Source organism: Anomalospiza imberbis, chromosome 24, assembly GCF_031753505.1.
Source record: "Anomalospiza imberbis isolate Cuckoo-Finch-1a 21T00152 chromosome 24, ASM3175350v1, whole genome shotgun sequence".
Taxonomy (NCBI): domain Eukaryota; kingdom Metazoa; phylum Chordata; class Aves; order Passeriformes; family Viduidae; genus Anomalospiza; species Anomalospiza imberbis.
Window position 1 is genome coordinate 552692 of NC_089704.1, and position 25574 is coordinate 578265.

Genomic DNA, 25574 nt, shown 5'->3' on the forward strand with positions numbered 1-25574 from the left:
CCTGTTCATTTGAGACCAACCAAAATTCTTCCTCAGTGTTGTCACATTATCCAAATACCAAGGGGAAAGACATGCTATTTACTAAAATAAAAAAACAGCTAGCACTTAAACTTACCAAAGTCCTTTCTTTATCCCCCTTGGAATTGCATTTTGGGTCCTGACTTTCAGGGGACATTTGCTGTCCCCCCTGCTTGGAAGGGATGGTGGCAGAGCTGCCCAGTGAGTCAGCAGGGGCTGCTTAACCCTGTCCCAGCACAGCACTGCCAGCTCTGTCATGGTTTTGTTTATGGATGATACACAGTCGGTGGCTGCTTGTTGTCCTTCAGCTGAATTAGTGCTTTATGCCAGTTTTTATTATTCTGAATCCTACTGAATTAATTACATTAAAACAACTTCACTAGAGACCTTGAGCAAAAGTTATTTCTAGCAGCACATCTTCCTGCATTTATGTAGTGACTTAATGAATGCCTGCACACTTCCACTGTTCAGCTATTGTTTCACATTCCTGCATGCATGTCCTTGATGGGAACTAATTATTAGTTTAATTGTATGCAGAAATATTTACGCATTACATTTTTTTAAGCATCATTGCAGTAGGTACTTGTAAAATCATCTGCCAATAAAAACACGAGATCTAAAAGGGCACATACAGTAGGGTCTGACCTGCAGGTAAACCTGGGAAGCTTTTTGGAAAGCAAATTACTTTGAAAATAACTGTGGACTTGAGCTTAGTCATTCTGCTTCCTGACCTGCAGTGGCTGCAGTGTAAGTAGAAGAGGTTTTATTCTTTACCTTGCACAAACCTGGGTGCTGTTTAAACCCAGCTGTTTTTTTCCTCCTGTTCTCTCCTCCATCACTGACCCAAATTTCTGTGTAATTGGTGACAGAATATTCAGCCAACTCCTGAGCTTAGGTAAGGCTGAAACTAAAAACCTGCCCTCAGTGAGTGGTGCAGCCCTGGCACGTCCTGGGGGATCTGCTGTGGCTGAGGAGGTGAAGTCGCAGTTGTCCTGACTTGGTTTTGTGACTAAAGGAGGGAGCACATTTGACCTCGGGCAGCTTTCAGGAGCTGTGTTGTTGGGCAGGAGGCTGTTTGTGTGGAGTTATTTTGAAGGATAAAACTGGTTCAAACTCTGTTCTTTCCTAAGATGTACTTTCTAATAGAGGTTGAGAGGCACATGGAGGAACCTGAGGAACCCCACACCTCAGCCTTTCACTTGCAGCTGATAGGGGGCTGATAGACTGTGGGAGGCCTTGAGCTCCTGACTGGAGAGGGTAAAATTTCTCCCGGTCACCAGCACCAGAAGTGCATTATGAATATTCTTCAGACTTGTCCATCCAGGGCAGTGGGGGCTGGCTTTGATGTATCTCAAGTCACAGAGAAAGTTGGGCTTCGAGTTAACATTCTGTCTACCCTTGAATGGTTTGGGGAACTCTGCATCACAAAAAGTAAACCATTGGAGCCTTGAGGTCATTCATTATACTTTAAGTTTTGTTGAAAACTCACCAACAAAGTGCATTTGTTTTCCTTTGCTGACATCACGTTCTGCTTGGAACTGCCAGAGCTCCAGGAGTGGTTGGACAGTGCTCTGAGGGACAGGGTGGGATTGGTGGGATTGTTGGGATGTCTGAGCAGGGCCAGGAGATGAACTCGGTGGTCCTTGTGGGTCCCTTCCAACTAGGATATTCTGTGATTCTGTGAAAATGGGGAATACTTTCCATACTCACCAGGGCTGTAGAGCACTGTTAGTTCCTAACCAGAGCTGCCCTACCCCCTGGCTGACTGAGCTGCCATTGTTTCCCCTGTCTTTCCAGTAGCACTGCTGTGTTTCCTATGGATCATCACTTATCAGGCTAGCCTGGGGGAAAAAAAGAAGGCTTGCTGTAGGAACCAGCTCAGGTAATGAGGTAGCTGATGATGTCATCCAGTTAAAGCTTCAAAAAAATTTATTATAAAAGATTTCCTCTCCTTGAATATTTCAATCTGTGGCCTTTCTTCTTTTCATCTTGTGTCTTTTGCAGCTTTGGTTTAGCAGGATCTCTGAGGAAGCAAGGGCAATCAGGACATTTTAGTTTTAAATTTCTGTTGAGGTTCTCTCAGCTCAACAGGGCTCTTAAGTGTGGGGTTGAGCTTTGCAAGGGGTGCTTGTGCATGTCCCACTCTAAACTCATGAGCTGGTCTCTGTGAATTTGCTCAGGGGCTGCATTATGGGTACATTAGCCACACATCTACAGTTTTGCAAGAGGAGAACAAAAATTTATAGCCCCTGTTTACTTAATGGTAGGTCAAGAGGCCAGTCCTTCAAATCACTTCTCATTGTAGTTGCTTCAATATGGAAAAATATTTCAGGGGAATGCATGCAGCATTTTTCTCTTCCTTTTTCTGTTTCTGTCTGCTGTTCTTCGAACTTGCAACACTGGAGGCCACAGAGACATTTTGTGGGGAATATCATCTCAGAAAGGAACACTTGATGGAAGAAACTTGTACAAATGAAATGCTCTCTGTAAAAGGAAATAATTCATGGCTTTTAGCTCTTTCAAACCCATCCGAACACTCCTGCTGGGTTCCTTTCACTGTGAAGTAATGCAGAGGATTAGTCAGCATCATCTAATTAGGCAGCGGCAAAGCAAAAATGGTGTTCAACAGCCTCTGCCCTGGTTCTGTTTCCATTCATAGGACTTGCCCATGGAAGCCAAGGACATCTGAGTGATGGCACTGGAAATCTTGGAGCGGCTGTGAGGTGAGGCATGCTCAAATAGGATTTCACCTCAGGAGGAAATCCAAGGTCATCCTCTGCAGTTTCTATACCAGAACAGTCATCCTGTGGTCTGAGTGAGTCTGCAGGTAACTGCAGCACCTCCTTGTTCCTTAATAGCTCTGGTGATGTCAGAGCTTTAATTCTGCTCCATCCTGCTGGGAAAAACAGGAATGAGAGTTGCTGGACAGCATTTCCTTCCTATTCCTATAGGTCTGTGCTGCTTTGGTGTGCATATTGAATTGTCTTGGATTGTATCTGTGGCTGAATTCCTTTAAAATGTGCTTAGCAGCAGTACCTGGCAGGCCTGAAATGGGAGAGCTCACCTTGAATTCTTCCAGGGTGGGCTGATGGTGGCATTCCAGCGTCCAAGAAAATTGTATTTTACACTATAACACACAGGGAGCAGGAGAAATGGTTTGTTGAGAGAGGGTTCTCCTGGCCTTTCACTTCACAGCAGCACTTCAGCACGTGGTTAGCTGCACTGAAGGGCTCCCAGTGACCTTGGCCCTCACTGGGGAATGCTGACACTTCAGCTCATTTGGAGCACAAACTGGATTTCACTTCTTTCTCAGTGGTTGACACAGGATTCCTTACAGCTGGGGAGCTGGGGAAGAACAAGTCGGCCTCTTCCCAGTGAAGGTTATTACTATTAAGCTTTGTCCACTGGAGCATTAGATCAGCATAAAGGAAGAAACTGATCTTTTTTGTATTGGGCTTTTAAAACAAGCAAAACACTTTTCTTGTTAGAACATGGGAGTTATTCCAGCAATGCAGTTGACACTAAATAGTTTTAAACAGAAGACATTGCTGTAGATGAGGATCATCTGCAATTAATTGACAGAGCTGAGACATGAGAGGACAGGATGGGAATGAATTCTGCTTATTTCTGTCCAAACTGATTTTTTGGTGTGAAGTTGTTGATCAAATCAGCCTTACTGCTGATAGTTGATATTGATAATGAACCTATAAATTGTTCCATTGTGGCTTTTTGTGACTGCCAGTTTCAGTTAAGCTGAACCCACAAGCTCAGCTCCTAGTCATGTGTGGGAGGAAGGACGTGTATCCAAGACTCCCCAGTTCACTGGAATGTCCATTTTGTTGTCTGTGAGTCAGTTTGGCTCTTCTGACCATCTTACACAGAGGAGAAAAGAGGCAAAATTCCCTTCTGGTACAGCTGCTAAGGAGCTCTTGGGAGGAAAGAGCTGTTAGGAAGTGGGAACTGTGAGACTTTGGCGATGAGGTGCTGCAGCCCTGGGATGGTGTTGCCTTGATGAGGCGCATGAGGTGTAGTGGAGAGGGAGCACGTAGATGGGAATCTACAGAACTGGGAGAAAGAAGCAACCAGGGCTGAATTAAAAAAAAAAAAAAAAAAAAAAAAAACAAAAACAAAAATCTAACCAAAATGCAGTTTTGAAGAAGTGAGAGAAATCCATTTACCTTTACACATTATAGAAAGAGTGAGTCTGGAGAAAGTACTTCTCCCTGCCTCCCACACCCCCTCAGGAACGCCATCTGCAAGTGTTTCTCTTTTCCAGTCTAAGGAGTACCAGAGGAGATTAGAGCTGTGTTTTCCCAGACTTTAAGTGGGAGATCTCCAGGGACATGTCTACCCAACTTTCCAGCCAAGCTTCACTGCTTTCTTCCTTATTTTACTTATTTTAAATGAATGTCCTCAATATATTAATAAAAGCAACATAACAATTCACTTAGGGACTGCAGTGAAAAAATGACTGTGTGACATGTCTGCCCATTGAAGACACCTTTGAAATGATGTTCTGAGTGCAGATGAGGTTTGGATCTTCCCATTCTCTCTGCTTTTGCAGGGCTGGGCATATTGCAGTGTCAGGTGGGATCCGGGGTGACAATTTCTGGTCCAGCAGTTCCCCTTTGTGCCCACCCCAGATCCCCATGGCAGTTCTGAGCATTCCAGACCTCTTGTATCACCTTGTCTTTACAGCCCTGTCACCGACTGGGGATGAATTCTAGGAAGAGATCTTATTTTCACAGTGTTTTCCTATTGTTTTTTGAAGGGAAGGTGGAAGAGGAACCTTGTGTGAGGCATTTGTAAGGTGAGCCATGTCTGTATAAATAGAAGTGCTGAGCACATCAGATAAGCTGCAGCAGAAATGCTTCAGAGGCAGGAGGGCTGCCTTGGTGAAATGATCACAGAATTGTGAAGCCTGTCCTTTCTGGCTGCTGCCATGGGGACCTGCACATCAGTTTGTCCTCCCCCCAGTGCCCCTTCAAGTGCAGGTTCATTTAACATGGTAATTAATGCATTTTAGATCCTTGAAGTTTGAGCAGAGAGCACAAGGGATGGGGATGGCTGCAGCAGAGCTGGGGGTGCTGCACAGGGACTGTGCTGTGCCAGGAGGGAAAGGGTGTCCTGGCTTCTTGGAGCTGATGCAGGGATTGTCACCTCATTTCTGCCTGTGCCTTTACTCAGGATGGGTTTGGAAGTCCACGGTGTTTTTCCAGTTTCCAGTGATTTGCGGAGTAGAGTAGGACAGTCCTTGACTTCCTTGGCAGTGCTGTCTGCAGCAGAGACACCTGGCAGTGTTTGGAGCTCTTCACTCAGGGTTATTTAAGCACATACAGCCTCTCCTCTCCTCTGCAGTTCAGGGTACTGGGAACAGCTCAGCAAATCCATCTTCAGAAGCCTCAGTTTTGGTCTCTTCCAGAACACCGAAAGCCTCAAGTTGTCATTGTGAAACTGACTGCCCAAGAAATCAGATGCAGACTGTTTTACCTGCAGAGTGTCTGATCTCTGTACCTGATCCCACTGTGCTGTTGAGCAGGTGAAATCCCATGGTGATGAATTTCACCACGGTGATGGAATCTATTTGTGAGGTAATTCCCAAGTTTTTGTGTTCTCATTTAATTTGTCACTCAGTCTTTATTTCAGTCATCTTGGATGTACACTGGTATAAAGCAAGGTAAGGTAAGCTGGTCCTTAAGGAAAAGGAAGATTCAGGATAGTACAAATCCAGGCAGAGTTGGGTCTTCACTTATTTCCATGTGGAGGGCCTGGTAACGCCTGTGCAGTTCCTTTTCTCCAAAGCTTCACTTGCTTCAGGCCAGCTGCCTCCATGTGACCTGTCAAGGTTTGGTATCAGCCATTCATCCTTAATCACTGGGAAAATGGATCAGGGTGTTGTGAGTAACTGAGGGTTCCAAAAATCTCCCTCCTGCATGGAACTGCAGTTAGTGGACTTTAAAAATAAGCTGGGACAGTCTGGCAGGTACCTGCTTGTTCAGGAAGACACACACAGAGAATTTAACTGAATCCACCCAAAGTGAATTGGGCAGAAGTCCAGAAATTCAGTCACAGCCAAGGTGTCCCACCAGCACTTCTCAGGAGTGCCACGGCCCGGTGTCTGCTTTGGTGCTCATTGAATGCATCTCAGCTCCAGGATGGCTTTCCTTCCCCATCTCCTTTCCCTCCAGACTTCACACCACGCTGGGTGCTTTGCTGACAGCTCTTGAAGAGCCTGATTGCCTCAATAATCTCATCAAGGAAGAACAGAGAGATACTTTCCCTTTACTCTTTCAACAAAAAAAGAGGAGCCTGTCTCACTATTTATTGCTGGGCTCCCTTTGTGTTTTTTTTTTTTTTTTTTTTTTTTTTTTTTAACTAGGCCAGCAGTAAAAAATGGAAGTGAAGATCCCAGAAATTTCTTTTGATTAGCTGCAAGTTTGAGGAAAAATGTGCAAGGGAGAAGGTGGAGGAACACAGCTTCTGAGGATGCTGGAAAACACTGAAATAATCCATTTGGGTCTTCAGATGCCACATAAAGCAGGAGCTTGTGGCTCCAAATATGAAAACAAAATTAATCTCTCAGTAATGTGGGCTTTTTTTATTACTTTATTAGGTCTTTCTTTTTGTTTTGGCTTATGTTAAAGTGGCATTTCAAGCCTCTGTTGGAATGCATGGACTGTATATATTGCTTAATTGCATCAGCCTTTTTGTAAAGAAGGACTGGGAGAAGAGCAATGTTTTCTCCTTTTTGCAAGCTCTAGTTTATTTTTTTCCCTCTCCTTCTTCCTTCTTCCTCTGTTTTCTTTTTCCTGTAGGAGTGTCATGATATTCAACAATGATTAAAACATATTGAATCTTACAGAAACATAATTTGAAAATTTGTATAATGTTTTAAAAGATTCTTATTTACATGCACTGTGAGACACCCAGGAGGAATTTTAAGGAGATGGTTACTGGCTTAAATGTTCAATAGGATTATTTATTTGATGATTGTTAATAATTATTATTACTTTTATTGTAACTGTTATTTATAAACTCCTTGCATCTAGATCAAGTCACAAGAAAGAACAGAACCTCTGTCCAGCACTAAGTGTGGGTTTGACTTTCATTGTTGACAACAGTAAGTTTGGCATGAAAACAGAGAGGCTGAATTTATATGATAGCAATAATTCTGGAGGAGCAGAGCAGGAATTCCATCGGTTTCATTGTGACCAGGAATGTGATTCAAATTAATTCTCCAGAATGTGATTACTTGTAGTACTCTCACATATCCAGCCCACCTAAAAGGGCTAAATTAAATACTGCATCACTTGACAGGAAATCCGTAAAGGTTTTAATTTGAGATCTGTGGCTATATCAGTCCTTATTGTCCCATGCCCAGGAATCCAGTCCCAGCAAGGATAACATTTGCATTAGTCTGCTTTAAAAGCTTTAGTTTAGATAAAAGGGAAATCCTGTGCCAGTAGATGGGCTGTGTGACAGGACTGAAGGCAGACAAGGCTGATGCACCACAATGGCTCGTGTACACAGCACTTTGTGCACTTGGTGCATCTTCCCCAGGGAAAACACTGCCTGGCACAACTCGGGTGATCCAGGATTCTGTGCCAGCCCTGCAACTGCAGCTCCTTCCCTGCAGCTGGGCTGGGCTCCGGTGCTTTGTCCTGGCAGGCAGTGAGTCCTCGGCTGCACCAGAGTCTGAGCTCAGCTCTGCTATTGCCTTCGAACTGAGAAAACCTCCAAAACCTCCAAACCTCTTTTCAATCTCCAAAGGGGCTCAAACATTACTTTTGCTGCCCCGGGAATGTTCTTGCAGTAGATTTTGTTAAGAAACAGATGACCAGCAGGTGTTTGTTAAGAAACGTGTGACCAGCAGGAGCAGGGAGGTCATTCTTCCCCTGTACTCGGCACTGGTGAGACTGCACCTTGAGTGCTGTGTCCAGTTCTGGCCCCTCAGTTTGGGAAGGACGTTGAGACGCTTGAGCGTGTCCAGAGGAGGCAACGAGGCTGGAGAGGGGCTTGGAACACAAACCCTGTGAGGAACGTTTGAAGGAGCTGGGGTTGTTTAGCCTGGAGAAGAGGAGGCTCAGAGGTGACCTCATTGCTCTCCACAACTCCCTGAAGGGAGGTTGTGGACAGGTGGGGGTCGGTCTCTTCCACCGGGCAGGACAGACAGAACAAGAGGTCACAGCCTCAAGCTGCGTCAGGGAAGGTACATGTTGGATATTAGGAAAAAAATTTCACTGAAAGAATAATAAAGTACTGGAACTGTCTTCCCAGGGAGGGGTGGAATCACCATCTCTGGATGTGTTTAGAAAAAGACTGGACATGGCACTTGGTGCTACAGTCTAGTTGAGGTGTTAGGGCACGGGTTGGACTTGATGATCTTAGAGGTCTCTTCCAACCTCATGATTCTGTGATTCTGTGATATTGCTGAATGCATCAAACGCATCAGTTTGTCTGCTGTGTAGGAACTTAAATCAGGACTATTTGTAGCCACTTTCCTTCTTCACCTGTCTTTCTTTTGCCTGTGATAGTAAAATTATGCCAAGTGATTTTTATTTTATCTTCTTTGTAATAAATATTTCTGTGATTTTTCTGCTTCAGAAGCAATGCTGGGAAATCATTTGGGCATCAGGCACTGGGATTGAGATTGTTGAGGAACATGACTTACTGGTTTCAAACTTCTGCCTAAAGATGTATTTGGAAACATTATTTTAGTTAGTGATGACCCTTCCAAAATCCTATTCTAGGCATGAATTGTAAATTCTGTTCCTGTGTGGAACTTCAGATTATGGCACATTGTTTAGAATTAACTTTGTAGCAGGGAGCTGTGGCTCTCCATCCTGAGAACTGATCAGAAATGGTTTGTGTTGGGAGGGCCCTTAAAGCCCATCTCATTGCACCCCAGCCATGGGCAGGGACACCTCCCACAAGTCCAAGGCTGCTCCAAGTCTTGTCCAGCCTGGCATTGAACACTTCCAGGGATGGGGTGGCCACAGCTGCTCTGGGTGGAATAGACACATAAAAGGCAGCAATTCTGTAGCTGTAACCCAAGGTTGATGTGTTGGTCACTGTGTACTCTGGGAGAGGGAACTTGGCCCAGAAGTGTCAAGGAAGGAAAAGGCATCTGGATGTGCTGGTTCACAAGGGTGTGGGGTTGCACTTAGGGAACCCGCCTAGTTGCATTTTTCCATAAATTACTGTTCTTCAGCATGCCCAAACTTTTCTTTCTGCAGTCTTCGCTCTCCATTTAGAGGCAAATTTTCTAATGCTTTTAGCTTCCATTATTGATTAGGTTACTTGTTTCTTTTAATCTCTTTTTAAAAAATGTTTTCTCCTTTTTTCTTTTCTCCCCTCAGTTTGTCTTTCACCCCTTCTCATTCACTCTCAAAGCCTCTCTTACTGAAAATCTTTTTCTCTGCCTTTTTTGCGTCTTGTAGTTTAACTTTGTCATGGGGTGGGAGTGAGGGACAGCAAGAAAAAAACATTGCAATCTTTAGATCTTTATTAAAACCACACTTGGTAAGACTTAACGTTTTTAGAAATATTTTCCCTAAACAACTATCACTTTCAATGCTCACTTCTCTAGTGAGAAAGGCATTTTGAGTCCCTTTCATTTTCATAATCTTCATTTAAATGCAGTCCGTTTAACTCTAAGAGTGATAATTGGACACACAGTTTACTAGTTCTGGAATGCTGGGTGTTTGGCACTAACAGAATTGGAATGAAATCAGCTGTGAGTCCTCCTATTTGATCTGGAAAAGATGTGTCTGAGCTTTTCTGTAGTGATTTAAAGTGATGAGGATGGTCTTGTTTTTAATTTGCAAATATCAGGCCCTCTTGCAGGTAAGCCCTGTATATAACCTATGTATAAGTTTATATATTGAAAGCAAATCCATAAGCAAAAGCTGATCATTTGGAGAGCCTGCAGTGAGCACTAGAAGCCTGAGAAATAAATGTGTTCTATATGTGGTGCAATGAGTAGAGTTTAAATTTTCTTTGAGATCTTTTTTCAATAAGATCTTGATTTTCTTAAGCTTACTGCATTTGTTTAGGATTTTCTTCTAATTTCTTTTGTAAAATTATTGTTTCCCAGATAATAAAACAGAAAAAAGACTTATTACTCCCTCTGCAGATCAGAGGCCCTTAGCAGAGGCACAAGCTCTGCCACCAGTTCTGGTTCACAACTGCAGCCCTTAGGCTGAAGTTTCTGAAGTTGTCGGAAACATTCAAGTAATTACCTCATGTTCTTGAAATCTATCTGGTACTTCCCAAGATTCATCTCTGAGGAGTTGTTGGCAATGTTTGTTTTCATGCTGGAAATATGAACATATTTAACAGTTGCATAATAGCACTGATCCTTTTAAACACATTTCAGAATTCCCCCATGGAGTGGTCACAGAATCGCAGGATCAGGTTGGATCTAGGCTGGAAAAGCTCTCCCAGGCCATCGAGTCCATCCTGTACCCGATCCCCACCTTGTCACCAGCCCAGAGCACTGAGTTCCTGTCCTGGTTTGATGGTGCCACGTCCAGGCCTTCCTCGAACACCTCCAGGGATGGGGACTCCACCACCTCCCTGGGCAGCCCCTTCCAGTCTTTAACAACCTTTCCTGTGAGGAAATTCTCTCACCCCCTGCTTTTGGGTGTTGGTGTCAGTGGGGTTGTTCTAGTGGTGCTTTTGACCCAGGGTAAATGTCCATCTGCATGGTCAGGTTTGAAGATGTATTTATGTTTGAAGACATATTTATCTTTGAGGGCGGTGTAGAATTTTTCATCTGATGCTTTTATTTGTATTCAAAGAGCAGTCTCTAAATATGTTGTGGCAAATGTGCACTTTTTTATAAAAATACTCACCTGTAAATATTGATTACCGTGACTTCTTTGCACCAAATTACAGTGTGCCTGTGCCAGGGCATGAGTCACCTGCCACCCCACAGTTGTCACCCGGGAGTCTGACACTTGTGTTTCTTTTTATGGGTTTGACTTAAACATAATGACTTACTCATTTCCCTCCATTCCTCTTACAGAAATTGAGTCTCAAGACATCTTAAAAGCCATGTGTGGATTACTGAGACTTTAAAAAGGGACAGTCTGTTCTTCCTGGAGAGAAATCAGAGGTGTTGGGTTTGAGTGGTGTCGGTGGGAGTGGAAAAATAGGCAGAAGTGATTCCACATGATCCATGTGTGTTCCCCTGGGAGCAGTGGCCCTACCTTGCCATGTCATCGTGTGCAGGTACTGTGGGGAGTTGTGTCTTGCTCACAGTAGTAAGAGCTGATGGTTGGTGTAGGAACTCTGCTGTGGTGCAGGTCGGCTCTTCAGCTGCCCATGATTTACTGAAGGCTTCTCTGCTGATGCATGATGTGCTGCTCTGCTACACTATTTACAATTATCTTACATTGGGTTGAATGAAACACTCATTTGCTTTCAGAGTCTGTGAAAAAATTGTTACTATTGTGAGTGCTCAGGGGTGAGCTCAAAGGGTTTATTTTGGCTCAACAAAATGTGCAGGAGATTGTCTGCCTTCCTTGCTGGCCCCACGTGATGATTTTTCTTCCTCCTTCTTTATTGAGGAAGAGGAGTCTGTATGGGAGAGCCAGCATGGCCTGTGAGGGATGGGGAGACAGAGCTGGGATTTTGGAGACCTGACTGATATCCCACAGTACTTAACTGTGTGCTAGACAGGTCATTTAATGCCCCATTCCTTCTTTTTTTCTCTGGCTTTTCTGTGCAGACTCCTCGGTCAGGTGGATGTTTCTGCTGGAACTGTGGAGTTCAATCAATGCTGGGACTGCAGAGTTCAGTCCATGTTGGGATTCCCAGACACAACTGGAACTAACTCATTGAATGGAAAAGTGGGTTTATTTGCTTTCTTTAATGATAGTAATCACTCAGGTGCTGGTATCTTATCCTGTATTCTCTTCTGATTAACTGACATAATTTGTCCTGAAGTTTTGATGCTGTTGAGCCCTCATGTCCATGGAGAATAGATGCTGGAGATCTATTTAAAATAATTGGCAATGGATGTCTTAGAAATCCTGTCCCTGTTTCCCTGAAAGACTGGGGGGTAAGCCTTGAGGCAAGGTTCAGGTAGTGCTTTTCAGGAAAAGCTTGTATTTAGCAGCTTATGTTGGATTCCTTCTCTTTAATCTGTGAAGAATTTGATTTATGCCAGCAGCAGTTCTTTATGAAATTATGAAAGTGAGTTTGTGAACCAGAAGAGAGGGTGGCCTGACCAGTGAGGTGGCTTTAGGGGGAGCGTTACATTCCCATATTTAGGATGTTACAAAGGATACAAACAAATGTTCTCTTTAGCTCCTGGGGCTGGGTTTGTCTGCAGTCTCTTTCTTCCCTGAAGAGCAGCATCTTCTCAAGCACTGTTCACAAGCCTGTAACTCCAAGCAGTCACTGAGGTGTGTGTTTAAAAGTCTACGCATGACCAACTGCAGCAAGGCAGGCAACAATGGAGCATCCTTGTGGATCCTTTATCTTGTAGGATGGTCTTGAATCATGACGTGGGAGCTTCAGGTTGTTTACCTGAGCTCTGGTGATTTAAGCTGTTACCATTCAATCTGTGATAACCCCTTGAGGGGTGTGTTGATTTGGCATGGCCTGGGTTTTTGATAATGGTGGGGGCACAGGGGTAGCTTCTGTGAGAAGCTGCTAGAAGCTCCCACCATGTCCAACAGAGCCAGTCTCTGATGGCTCTGAGGATGGACATGCTGCTGGCCCAATTAGAGGCTGGTAATGCCTCTGGGATGACGCACTTCAGAATAAAATCAGAACGGCATGTGCGCAGTTCTTCCTGAGGGTGGGGAGGTGCCGTGGCCGCCAGCGCGGCCTGTGGCAAGCCGTGCAGCCATGGGCAGGGCCGGTGCCAGCGGCTTCTCCTTCCCAGCTCCCGCGTGAGGAGAGGCGTTGAACAGCGCCAGCGCCGCGGCGGCCGCTGCCCACGCCATGGTGGTAGGACCATGTGGCCAACACCGAAAACGTGGCGGGCGACTCCCCTATGCAGAACCTGGATGAAATCAGCCTCTTGGTGCTGTGGGATCTGCAAGAATCTTTGAATTAGTGGAACTGGTTGGCAATGGTACTACAAGCAGCAGTTTTTCTTCTAGTCAGAGAACAGGAGGAAGTGAGGATGTGTGAGGGAAACAACATGGTGGCACCAAGGTCAGTGGAAAAAGAGGGGGAGGAAGTGCTCCAAAGCGCCGGAGCTGAGAGTCCTCCGCAGGCCATGGTGAGAGCTATGGTAAAACAAACTGTCCCCTTGTAATGCTGAGCTCCACCGGGGATGCAGAGATCCACTCGCAGCCCGTGGGAAAAGTGCTCCCACCGGAGCGGGCGGATGCCGGAGAAAGCTGCAATCCAGTGGGAGACCCAAATGAAGAGAGAAGGCTCCTGCTTCCAGAAATAGTCAGAGAAGGCCCTTACATCCAAACTAGAGCAGCCTAGCCTTGAAAGACTACACCCCGTGGATGAGTGACCCACACCACAACAGTTTTGGGAAGACTCTTTGCCCATGGGAGGGACCCCACGGCATAGCAGAGGAAAGACTCCCGGCCCCGAGCAAACAAAAGATCTTGAGTGATGAACTGACCAAAACCCCCATGCGCTGTCTCCCTGTGCTGTCGGTGGGAAAGAGGTCAGAGCTAGGGGGAAAAAGATGTTTTAAAGGCTTATTTCTCATTATCCTCCTCTGACTCTGTTAATAATAAATTTACTTTATACCTTTAAATTTGAACCTGTTTTGCCTTTAGGATGTTTTCTCTAGTCCTTATTTCAACTCATGAGCCCTTCATTTATTTTCCCCCTCCGCTGCTCAGCTGCAGCAGAAGAAAGTAAGCAAACAATTTTCATTGGTCCCTGACATTTGGCCAATGTCAGACCACGACGGGGGAAAGGAATGGTAATAATTGTAAACGTACCAGTCCAGTATTTGTTCAAAAGAGTATTACATGTGTGTAAAATACTGGGTTTCACCCATAACTAAATGATCAACCGCTACATTGTGTGAATATGGAGTGTAAAGAGCTGTGCTTAAAGTAAAACCCAGCCTTGCTGCAGAACCGTGAGCATGAAGGCAAACAGCACATGAAATCCTCAGTTCATTCCAGTTACCGAGAAAATGCTTTAAATCTATTTTCCAGTTTGTATTTAATTTTAGTTACCTGTGGATGTGGGGATGTCTAGAAGTGTTAAGCTGTGGCGATAGAAGAGACTGGCTTTTAAACTGCTGTTTTTACACCTTGTGTGCTCATTACATCCTGGAAACTTAATGTAGAAGCAGCTTTTTAGCCTGGTGGGTATAATTCCCAGCTTTCCTGCTGCATGTTCAGCAGGGCTGCTTTGGGGGCCAGGTGGTCAGGGCTGCCCCAGCCTTGCAGTGTGAACAAGCCTGGCTGAGCTCTCCTGACTCTGGGGTAAATTACACTGAGCACAACTTGGTTTTTATGTCCCAGACATATTTTTGGAACATCTTACAGCTCACTTTTCTAGTAGATATGTTCAACAGCTTCTGTTATTCCCTTTCCCACCAAACCAATCATGAAATTCCAGAATGGTTTGGGTTGGGAGAGATCTTAAAGCCCTTCCTGTCCCACCTCCTGCCATGGGCAGGGACACCTTCCACTAAACCAGGCTGCTCCAAGTCCCATCCAGCCTGGCCTTGGAGACTTCCTGGAATGGGAGTGTTAGGAATTCTGGATGCTGGGCCTGGGGAGCAGGGCTGGAATAGCCTTTTCTATGTGTCCTTTTCCCCTGGCCATTACACTTTGATGTTTTCTGGCTATAACATATGCCCAGGCTTCTCACATGGTGTTCTCTATGCAAAACTAATGAAAAATTTGCTAAAAGATTCCCCAGGCTCTTTCTCTACTATTTTCCTGTGGTGCTTTGTAGGTTTATTATATCTTAAAATGTTTGGATTATACCCATAAGGAAAGCAATTAAGAAAAATCTGTTATAATAAGAGAAAATTAGATTTGTCTTTCATGCTTTTTTTTTTTCTGTTTCAGAAAAAGTGTAATCTCCTTCATGTTCAAAACAGCCATTTTATTGTCACTTAACTGTGCTGTGTTAAAAAGCTTTCAGTGGGGTTGAAAAAAAATCCCAGAAGCTGTACTTGGAGAAAATACAGACCTTACCTTTTAACAGAAAGCATTTATGTCCAGTTTTTAACAAAACCAGTGATTTTTCAAGAAAAGATTAGGATAAAAATGCATTCTGTGCTTTGTTTGTGTATTTTTCTGAGTGGTAGCCAGATTTGATCCTTACCTTGGAACATCAGAGGATGAACTAAAACTTGGAGGTGCACAGGTATTCCCTGGGGAGGAGCAGGAGCAGCATTTCTTGCTTTGCAACATTTGTGTTATGTAACATAAGATCTACATTTCCATGCATTATCCCCTTCTCCAATGTTTAAACACAAAAATAAACCCCCCAGTAACAGCAGAACACATCCTCTTCTGGGCGTCTCAGTGATCTCGTCCTTCTCGATGCACAGTGAATGTCAGCATGAGAGAGAGACACTGAGTGACAGTTTCCATGAATATTACTCAAGCCTCATAAATCAGAATATTCATGTGTTTATAGCACTGGAATGAAGGAGAATTTTCAGATACAGAGCTGTGGCCAACCAAATAAATGTCCTGCAGGCCAAGATAAGACCATCCCTGAACAGTGAGAAATTTCATCTGTGTTTTGGAACTTCCTGCATGTTGCGTTTCTGTCCTGTTGGCTGTTTCTCTGTATTGAGGCAGCACCTTCTGTGAAGGACAAACTCCACACCTCATTTATTTGGGGTGTTCCAGCTACTTGTGTTTGGAAGTAATTGGTGCTTCAGTGCTGGGCGCAGATCACAGGCTCTTCCAGAGGGTTCTGAACACTCCTATCCATGCTACTGTTTTTTCCCTGGGCCTTTCTGAGCTCCCTGACTTTCTGTGTAGCTCTAGGCCTTCCCAAGGCTGTGCGAGTCACATCCAGGTATCAGCAGAGTGTTCCAAGTCACTCCTGAGCTTCCAGTGTAGCTCCCTCATGGCTTTCATTTATTTACCTCCCAAAAGCCCTGATACCTTTACACAGCTGGAAAAAGCCTTGTATAAAGTTGAGTTCCCAATTTGAGGTAACCTGTGTGATGCTGCTTGACACACAAGCTTTAAATCCAGGTTTATACCAAGAATTTCCTTATTTCCTCTCCCAGTCTGCCCTGTGGTGCAGAACTGTCTGGATTTTGTGAGACTGAGCTGATCCTTCTGCTGCTTTTCCTGTGCCTGCCACTTTGACAGTACAGTGTGTTGTCTCCCTTCAGCAGTCCCAGCTGATTTAACTGGATTTCTTTCCCTTCTTCAGCTTTCAAACTTGCTGCAGAGCAGGGGAGGGACTGTCACCTGTGTTGTGCTTGGAGAAGGAATGCTTTGTGTAGCCTATTTCCAGAGCCAAGAAAATAAGTCTCTATTAGCATAACAATGTGTCCCATGTCTGGATAAATGACCTGGGAGAGCAAATCCTGTACTTTGTCAAGTGCTCTTGGTGTCAAGGTGTCAATGCTTTGTGTCAAGACCTCTGGATAATTGATTTAACTTTGGCTGGGTTTTGTTAGCATTTCATTTGCCCATCAAAGCTGTGGGCATAAAATGTTGATTTAGGGGCAGTAGAAGGACAGTGTTAAAATACTAAAGCCAAGCGGTGTTCCTCAGCTTTTTCCAACCTCTCTCCATAGGTTTAAAAATTGCAAGACTTGCTTGAAAAAACTTGCTTTTTAAATTGTAGCAGGGTAATTTCTTAGAAAGCAGTGCTTGGGAAAGGAGATACAGGACATTTTGTGATAATGAAGGAGTGAAAGAATGGAAAGAAGAATATTGATAAGAGGTTGTGGAAGGGCTGAAGTAACAGTAAGACAATGAAGCATGAGAGTGGGAAAGTGGGGTGATAAGGTGGAGAGCAGGAAACAGGATGAGAACTTGAAAAGGAGAAAACAGTTGAGTAGGAGCCTGATGAAGTAAAGCAGTGGAGAGAGATGCGAAGAGCAGGCCAAAGTGAAAGTTGGATGTCAGGTTTTGGGGCATTTGGTATGGCTTAAAAAACAAGTAGAGGAGGAATGATTCTGAAAATATCTTCTAATAATAGGGGAGCAAGGCAGAGGTCATGAGGGGTCATTTAAAGATACCTTCCTGTGCAGTAGTGTCTGTGCAGAATCCAGCTTGAGTCAAATGAAGCTTCCTGCAGGATTCACAGGCTCACCTCCTGGGATGTGCGCCCTGACTTCCTCATCAGTCCCCAGTCACTGATCTGTGAGGAGATAGTGCACATTCTTTTATGGGCTAATGTGGAGAACTTGGCACGACACTGTGTGCAAGCTCTGAGAGGTTACACAGGCAGTTTTGGGAATGTTTGGGTAATCACTGCTCTTCTGACTTTCAACTCCCTGCTTTTCACAGGGCGAACATCAGCAATATACTTGTACTAGATGAAGTACTTGGATGCTGAGTGTGGAGAAGGAAGGTTTGAGTGCCTGCACGTGATTAGAAAGAATAGTACTGAAAGATTGTACAGATGGAGGTACTTAAACCACAGTATCTGCAAACTTTAATGCCTGAACAGGCAAAACTATAGTCCTGTTTCAGAGAGGGTCAGTCAGAGTGAAAGGAGAATGATGGCTGTGATAGGAGCAGGCAGTGACACAGAAGACAGAAGTTCTCCTCTCCTCTCTCCTTGCAACTGTCTTGGGGGATATTTTAAATAAAAGCTTTCATCCAGGAGGAGACTGAGGTGAGACAGAGGCAGAATTATTGCTAGAGCTACTACCGTATATTCCTGTGAGTCAAATCATGATTGTCTAATATAAAAGCAGAGCAGCTCATTGCCAGCTTTACACCTGGGGATAAAGCAAACTGGAGTCCTTTGTAGGACTGGGTATTTAGACACCGAGTGCCTGACAGCTACACCAGAGATGCTTAATGCGATTCCCAGCTCTTCCACGTGGGAAGCTCCCTGCTCTGCAGGTGTGGAGTCAGATCACTCCTGCTGCAGAGGAGGGACTGTGCAACCCCATGGGACACCTTCCTGCAGCTAAAGGTACACTGCCCTGGTGGTCTGGACTGTCCACAGTGCTCACAGCTGACACGCATTTTTCAGTTATTTGACAAAAGAGAGGATCAGTTTGTACTTAAAGAGCGGCTGGGCTGAAAAGGGTCTTGGGGAAATGTGGAATGATGCTCAGAAAGGAGAGGGATGGACAGATGGGGAAGCATTTGACATTTTTCAACTCCTGTGCAGTTTCCTCTGTTTATAGATACACGGATGCTCAAATCACTTGCAGGATGTTCTTTCTGTGTCCTTGCTAGTGCAGAGCTCTTGCTCTGGAGAAGAGGCTGCTCTGTGAGTTGCTGTATTTTGGATGCCAGATGCTGTTACCTGGACGAGCTGTGACCCTGAGGCCCTGAAATGTGTCTGTGCTGCTGCTGTTTGATCTGTTGCCCCACTGCTTGGACTTGGTTGCTTACCACCACATTCAGTCTCAAACTGTGGCTCTCCCTTGTGTCATCCAGCTTTAATGAACTGAGTTTCTCTCTTGGCCATGAATTTTAAGGGCGGCAGAGCTCTTCACAGCAGTGTCAGGAGCTCAGACACCTCTTTCCTCTGAGCCTCCTCTGCTTCTCCCTGCTGCTGAACCTGCTCTTGTTTTCTCCAAGCCTGGAGAAACCCAGACCTCGTGTGTGATAATTACTGAGCATGCTTCCCTCTCTCACGTCTCTGCTGTCCATCCCTCAGGAGTTTTTCTTGTCCTTGTAGCTTATCCTGCACTTTCTCAATGTTCAGTGAGACAGGTTTTCAACTCTTAAGCCAGGTGGAAACAAGTCTAAGGAATGAGTTGCTCCTGAGCAGCTGTGACACTGATGATCTATTTCTCCATAGTGAACTTGTGAAAATGTAATTTTTTAACAGAGGTTGCTGTTTACTTTGCACTACAGAGTTCTCTTTTGCCATGTCTAAGACACTTTTGAGGGGAATACCTCTGAGTGCCTGTTCATTCCCTGAGGGCAGGCGCTGAGGGATTATGAACAGTGCTGAACAGAGCAGGTGGATCACACACAGAGACACACCTTGGGCACAGCACCACAGGACAAGCACAAACTTATCCTGAGTAGCAGCTTGCTCAGACTGTTTGGGGGAGGAAGAAAGGCAGTGTGGGAATGCTGCAATTACTCATCTAGTTAAGTGTCTGCTCCACAAGGCTGGTTTCTCTTTACCCTGGAATAAGGTTTTGCTAACAGTAAGTTGCAGGGAGTATCTCTTTCTTCTTCTGGCAGGGATTCCACCAGTGAAGATTGTGGTTCATGACTTAAAAACACATTCTGTGTGTGCCATGCGGACTTGGAGCCAGGTAGGGACTCCTTAGCTTCCTCTTTGTGTGCTGTGTCTGGTCTGCAGTCTGAGTATCCTACTGGAGCTTGACACTTGTGCATTTTATAATGCAAACTCATAAGAAAGGATCTGAGTTTTCAGTGTGGGCTTGACTGTGGAGTGTCAGGCTTTGCAGCATTAGGGTTGTGCAGGAGTGCCACAGAATGTGCCAGTGTCTTTGCACAGGTACCGCGCCTGATGGCTCAGCTTGACTCAGGTTTAGGAGGGGGAGGTGGGACAATCAGTTTGATGTGTTTGCTTGGCATCTCTAGCAATGGCTGTGCTGCTGAGTGATCCTTTTACAGACTGTGTTGTAGCAAAAACTATATTTAACACCTTTAAACACAAGGTTTGGTTGGGAGCTGAAGATGTCCCATGTTATATACCCAGTGTGAGTAGAGCTTGGTCTCCACATCCCAATCACCCTGTTGCTTATGAGGTTTGCAGGGCTAGGTTTTCACTGAGATCCTGAATTGTTTCTTCTCTCCTTCCCTTGATAAACACATACACTCTGCAGTTTATGAAATCAGTAACACATCTGCAGCAGATTGGTGGGACATCACAAACCCAAGGTCTATACCAAGGAATTCAGCAGGACAGAGGTCTGGAGATGCAATAACTGTCCTGGAGGTGCAATAATGCATAGCTGGGTAAATGGCCCTTGAGGTGATTAATTAGGAGGTGTGCAGCAGTGGCAGTACACTTGTGTTTAAGTGGAGCCTTGGGCGTAGCTCTTGCCCGTGAGAATGTGCAGGAATGTCCCTCTGGACAGGGACTGGGAGGTGCCTGCTCAGCACTTCTGCCTTCGTGTGGGAGCACGGCTGCAAACAGCCTTTCAGGGGTTCATCCAGCCCTAGTTGTGCCTGAGAGCCTCTGATGTGGGCACAGCTTGAAAGGCTTTTACATAAGTTTTCTCAGTCACAAAGTGCAGCCTAGTTTTCTCTTTCTTGTGCTGTGATTCACCAAGTCCTTCCGGTATAAACCCACCATTTTTCATATAAAATTACATTAAACAGGCCCTGAACAACTGCCCTCTGTGGCTGGGGGAGGCAAATGTCCTGTCATAATCCTCAGGAGAGAGCAGTTTGTGACCTATATCATTAATTAGCAATGAAATAGTTCTCAGCTTGGGCTAGCAGCAAGATTTTCTTTTAAATATTTTAGTTTCTTGGTTCCAGCTGTCCAGTCAGTCTTTGTTTCCTGAACTTGCTTCAGTGCTTATTGAGCAGCACCTCAGCTAAAACTGTGATTTTAAAATACCCTACAAGAACGGTGGTGCTTCAAATAACTTACTCAAAAAATTGTATATCTTAACATTGAACTATTTTTGCATTAAATTAATTTACTTTTGGAAACAAAAGCGATCCTACAGTGTCTTCTTCTGTATACATTATTAATGGCAATCCATTTTTAATTTAATGAAAAATTATGCAAAGAGCAAGGGAGGAAGGCTTGCAGCATCCTTGGTCTTTTTCTGCCTAGATAACCTCAAGCAATTGAAGAGGTTTTATTTAAAATCCTCTCTTGGTTGGCACTTCTATCTTCTTAAATGGAATAGTGTTTAAACTCAGAGAAACTATCAGAGGTGGAAAGAAAGTACTGGCAGAGGTGAGAAGTGGTAAAGAATTGCATAATCCTGTTCCTTAAGTGGTTGACAGAAATTTCTGTTAGGAGAAAATTGTCTGAAATAGGAGTTGCTGTTGCAGTTTCCCAAAATTTATTTACGTGGTAGAAAGCCGAATCATTATGTAATCAAATTATCCATGTTAGTTCTATCAACTTGAAGTTAAACAAATTGGTCATGGGTTCAGCCATGTCACAGAGCAGCTTTCCACGTTGGAGATTTGTTTTGAATTTGATTCTGAGCCACCACCCATTACTCCAAGGATTAAGAGAAAATGTTTCCAAGCCAATTCCTATTTTAACAGCAAATTAGAGCTTGCAGTTAGGGATACCTCTCTGCTCTGTTCTCCTAATTGAAAAAACAGCAACAAACCCCCATTTGAGTCACTCGTTATGGTGCTAATTCAAGCCCTAACTAAAGGAAAAGCAAAGCTGAGTGGAGAGAGATCTTGTCTGCATTGGAAAAATTATTCATTACTGTCAAAACTTACCTCCAGCAGAAAGAACCCAGCGCATGTGCAGGGAACCTGTGAGGTTACAGCAAACCATAGCAGTTTTGAGCCTGGTTGGCCAAGAGACATCTTAAAGACCTTTATAAATGTGACACTTGGACATGCCCAGTGGTGTTCCTAATAACTGGTGAGTTCTAGTTAGCTGTGAAACAAAATCCTTATTACTGTTTCGCTGTACAGTCCTGAGCCCTGGCCTTGGAAAAAGGCTGTGCTGCACTGAAAAATGGACAGATAAAGAGCAAGAGAGGCTCTGGCCTTGGCAGGTTTGTAGCTCAAGTGCAGGAGAACAGGTAGCCCTAGATGAGGAGAGAGAAGCTGGCAGGAGGAGCTGGAGGTGGGATCTCCGCATGGAAATGCAAAGTAGCAGCAGGGCACAATCCTCTGCCATGCCTCAACACCTGGCTGCGTAGGGAGTGCATGTGCTCAGTCTCTCTGCACTGAAATGCACCTTCTCTCTGCTTGTCATAAGTTCCAGGTAGTTGGAGCTGTAGTGAATACATTTCCCTATTTTTTCCTCACAGCTATATCTACTCCTCTGAGCAGGGTAGTAGACCTTAAGCTGTAGCAGATGCTGCGTGGACAGGGTCTGTTGTGCTTTTATGCTTTAACACTTTCTGAAGTGACACCTTTGGTTTTGCTTTGGTTCTGTTTCATTCAGCTTGGATTGAACACTGTTCACCAGGAACTGTGGAACCGGGTTTTAGTCTCACTCCTTTAAGAAGAAGTTTATCTTCTGTGGTCACCTTAGGATGGAGTATTTTATTGAAGTACACCGGGGTGGAGAATTTCCACAGCGTTTCTTACCTTGTGTTCTCATTCTGTTGGTGCATTGGGGCCTTGGACCACTGGGGATCTCTGCCCTGGCTCTGTCCCCATCATTTCATGCAAATCCTTCACTTCTCAGTGTGCTTCTGTTTTGTCGTGTCTTGGAATTTGAATTAACTTCCCCACTCAAGTTAGAGGTCAAGCCCACCAGCTGAGGTATAAAATCCCTGGGATGAATCCACCCAGTATCCCTTGGTCTCTGTCACTGGGAGCTGCAGGTGAGGGGTCCAGGGGCAGGAAGGGTGTTTAAACAGCTTCTGCAGCCCAGCAGCCACTGATGCAAAATGAGAGCAGCTTTTTTTCCTCAATGGACATGTTGTTTCCTAATAAGTTCTTCTATCTTTAGGTTGTCCCATTCCTGCATGTCTGTTTTGGTGAAACAAAGAAAAATTAGCATTGGGAAAGAGGGATTTGGAAAGGATCATTAAGCTTTCTAGGCACAGAACGGGTATAACCTGTTTGACTTTGCTCAGCTTTGCCAAGCTTGAATCTTCCCTGTCTCTGTAAGTGCTGAGCTCATGCTTGGCCTGGCTGTGTCCTTAGGCATCAGGGCTGATGAACAGACTTATTGTCACTCGGTTATACAGCATTTAGCAAGCAGTGCTGATCCAACCATTACAGACTAAAAAAGAACTGTTATACAGACTGTTCTGTATAATTTGGGGTTGTGCAGCCTCTTCTGTTGAATTTTAAACAAAAAGGTGGTGTTTTGGAAGTCTTTTTGTCTTTCTGAACTTGCTGTTTTGCTGAGTCCAAAGAGCACACAGAATTTCACTACCGCCCCCCTACCCCCCCAAAATCTTCACGTACACTGATAACCCTCAGCATCCTACTGTGCTGAAAGGAGCTATGTGCAAAACCTTTAGATTCTACATGGAGTTTCCATGGGCTATGACCAGACAATAGCTTGTATTGCTACAAATTCTAGCTTGTACCTTTGAGCTTCAGACAGGAATAGCAGTGATAACAATACAGAAATTCGCGGGCTGTTTCACAGAAGTGAGAAGAGCTCTGCATTCTGTACTGATACAGAAATATCAAAATGACTTGATGAAGGTCACACAACAAGCTGATGGCCAAGCCAGGACTGAGGGTCATCCATCATCCAGGCTTTCTTCTTATTTGCTAGACCTCAGTGTGTCGGATGGAGAGCTCATCACCCTCACTGCTGCATTGGTGGTCTGGTGAAGGATTTCAGTCTTTTAATGGGATCTGGAAGTTGGGTTGTAATAATTATTTCTCATATCTGGTTTTATGTATGAACTAGAAATTGTAATAGCAGTTTTTACACAGCTCCTTTTCAAACTGGCTGCATAAACAGAGAAATAAATTAAGGCTTACAAGTCTCCTCTGGGAATGCAGTAAATATTACCCTGTTTTCCAAAAGGAGGAAGCAGAACAGCAAACACATTAATGTGATATATCCAAGGTTAACCAGTTGGCAGAACTGGGAATAGCTCCTGCTCGTATAGTCCTTACTGGTCACCTGTTTAAGTGTTATTTAGGGGTTGGACCATGCAGAGCAGGTGAAAACATCCCTACGTGTATCCGAGGGACTAGGATGGACGCGCTCAGTACAAGAGATGCCTTTTCCTCCTGCAGCCGGGAAAGGGTTACAGCTGAAATGCCTGTAGCAGCCTCAGGAAAACATGAATCGGTGCTGCTGAGGGAGGGCAAGATGGGAGCCCAGACCCGCGAGCTGCCTTGTGCTTTTTCTTTATAAACACCCCTTTCTGGGGGGGCTAAACCCGGGGCTCCGGAGCATCGCGGCGGGGCTGGCGCGGGAGCAGCCCCTGCCCCAGCCGCTGCCCCTTCCTTCTCCGGCAGCTCCATCCCGCTGCTGCCGCGGCTCCGTGGGCGCTGTGTGCTCTGTGCCGTGTGCCGTGTGCTCTGTGCCGTGTGCTCGCTGTGTGCCGTACACGCAACATGGAGGGTGGGACCGGCGCCGCCGCCGCCTTCCCCGGCAGCAGCTCGGCCGCGCTCGCCGCGGGCACCGCCGGAGCCGCAGCCGGAGGCGGGAGCGGCCTCGATGGATCGCACAGGTCAGTGCCAGCCGTACCCTCAGGACACTCCTCCGCGACGGGCCTCCCTTCCCCTCCTTTATTTTAAACCCTCCTCAATGGCGTGCTGAGCCCGTATCTCCCAGAGATGTAATTGTTTCACACTTGGTCAGAGCCGGCGATGCCTGATAAAAATGTAGAGCGGGATTAAGGAAGGCAAGCGTGGCGTTTCCACCCAGCAAATGCAGGTTCATTTGAATATTTGCTGTCTTTTTTAACCCATGTAAATGACTGTGTGTCTTAAGTGGTTGAGCGTTTGAATGGAGAAAGGTTAATTGCCTGCTTCAGCCACGTTACACTGTGTAGCTCCCACCAGCATACAAAAAGCAGACAAAGTCTCATTTTGCATCCTGTCCTTTTTGTGACAGCAGTCCTTGGGGCATTTTTGGGTAAAGTGTGTAGAATGCGGTTATCAGCATGACAGAAAATGCATTTTTTTTCTGTTAAAAAATGTACTGTGTCCTGTGCGTAGCAGAGAGGAGCACACAGTGTGTACTTTGTGTGAAAGCAGCAGTAGTCACAAGGGCTCTTTGCTGAGCGTATTTTTTTTTCCTTGCTAATGGATAACTAAGAGCTGTTGATGGGATATGGGTTTAGGAGCAGTAGTTCTGGAGGGCCAGGTTATCTTGTGTGTGTTGTTAAAATTCTTGTGGAATGAGGCAGCTTATCTTCAGGGCAAATCATCTCCTTCACCCTGGGCTCCCTGATAGGAAGTATGCCTGGTGCTGCTGCAGTTCAGTTGGGATTTTCTACTTCAGGGCTGAGAGTGAATAAATATTTACTGCTGAGGTAAAAAGGAGGGAGCTGTGGACCCGGTATCATTTAAAATTTGCTGTTACCACCTACCTGGGTTACAGATCAAGGCGGTTTTACCACACCAGAAGTTATTTATGAACCAAGGTGCCAGAAGCTGGAGACGCAGGTTCTTATTTCACTGTTTAACACATTATCAACAAAGTCTTGGTAATTTATGCTGACTCCTCCTACTTCACTTACACTGCCAGAAACCGAAGGAGAGTAGTTCACATCGGTACTGCAAAATTTCTTTGAATTTGTCTGTGTTTTCTTTCTTCCTTGAAATATTTATCCTTAGGAAAGGTGCTGCTGGATATCTGCTCATTATTTGAATTGG

General features: G+C 44.9%; 1 protein-coding gene and 1 long non-coding RNA gene across 10 annotated transcripts in view; one reads left to right on the forward strand and one right to left on the reverse strand.

Moving 5' to 3' along the window:
- The window catches only part of ARHGAP32 (Rho GTPase activating protein 32), a 240110-nt gene that overhangs the window by 39687 nt on the left and 174849 nt on the right, over positions 1–25574 (forward strand). For 2 of the 8 annotated variants that reach the window (XM_068171900.1, XM_068171901.1), the window contains exon 1: positions 24342–24424. The exons of 2 other annotated variants lie outside the window; for them this stretch is intronic. The gene's annotated coding sequence lies outside the window, so the exon portion shown is untranslated. Of the gene's footprint in view, positions 1–2677; positions 2747–24341; positions 24425–25574 lie in introns of those variants that run through there. 4 more of the 8 variants (XM_068171907.1, XM_068171908.1, XM_068171905.1 and 1 more) reach the window with 3 other exon arrangements.
- LOC137462136 (uncharacterized) lies at positions 22535–24137 on the reverse strand. 2 transcript variants are annotated; one of them, XR_010993599.1, is made up of 4 exons: positions 23724–24137; positions 23318–23594; positions 22838–22934; positions 22535–22748 (listed from the first exon to the last, which is right to left on the reverse strand). It is a non-coding gene; the product is annotated as an uncharacterized lncRNA (long non-coding RNA). The 2 variants fall into 2 exon arrangements; XR_010993598.1 differs by having other exon boundaries at positions 22838–23004.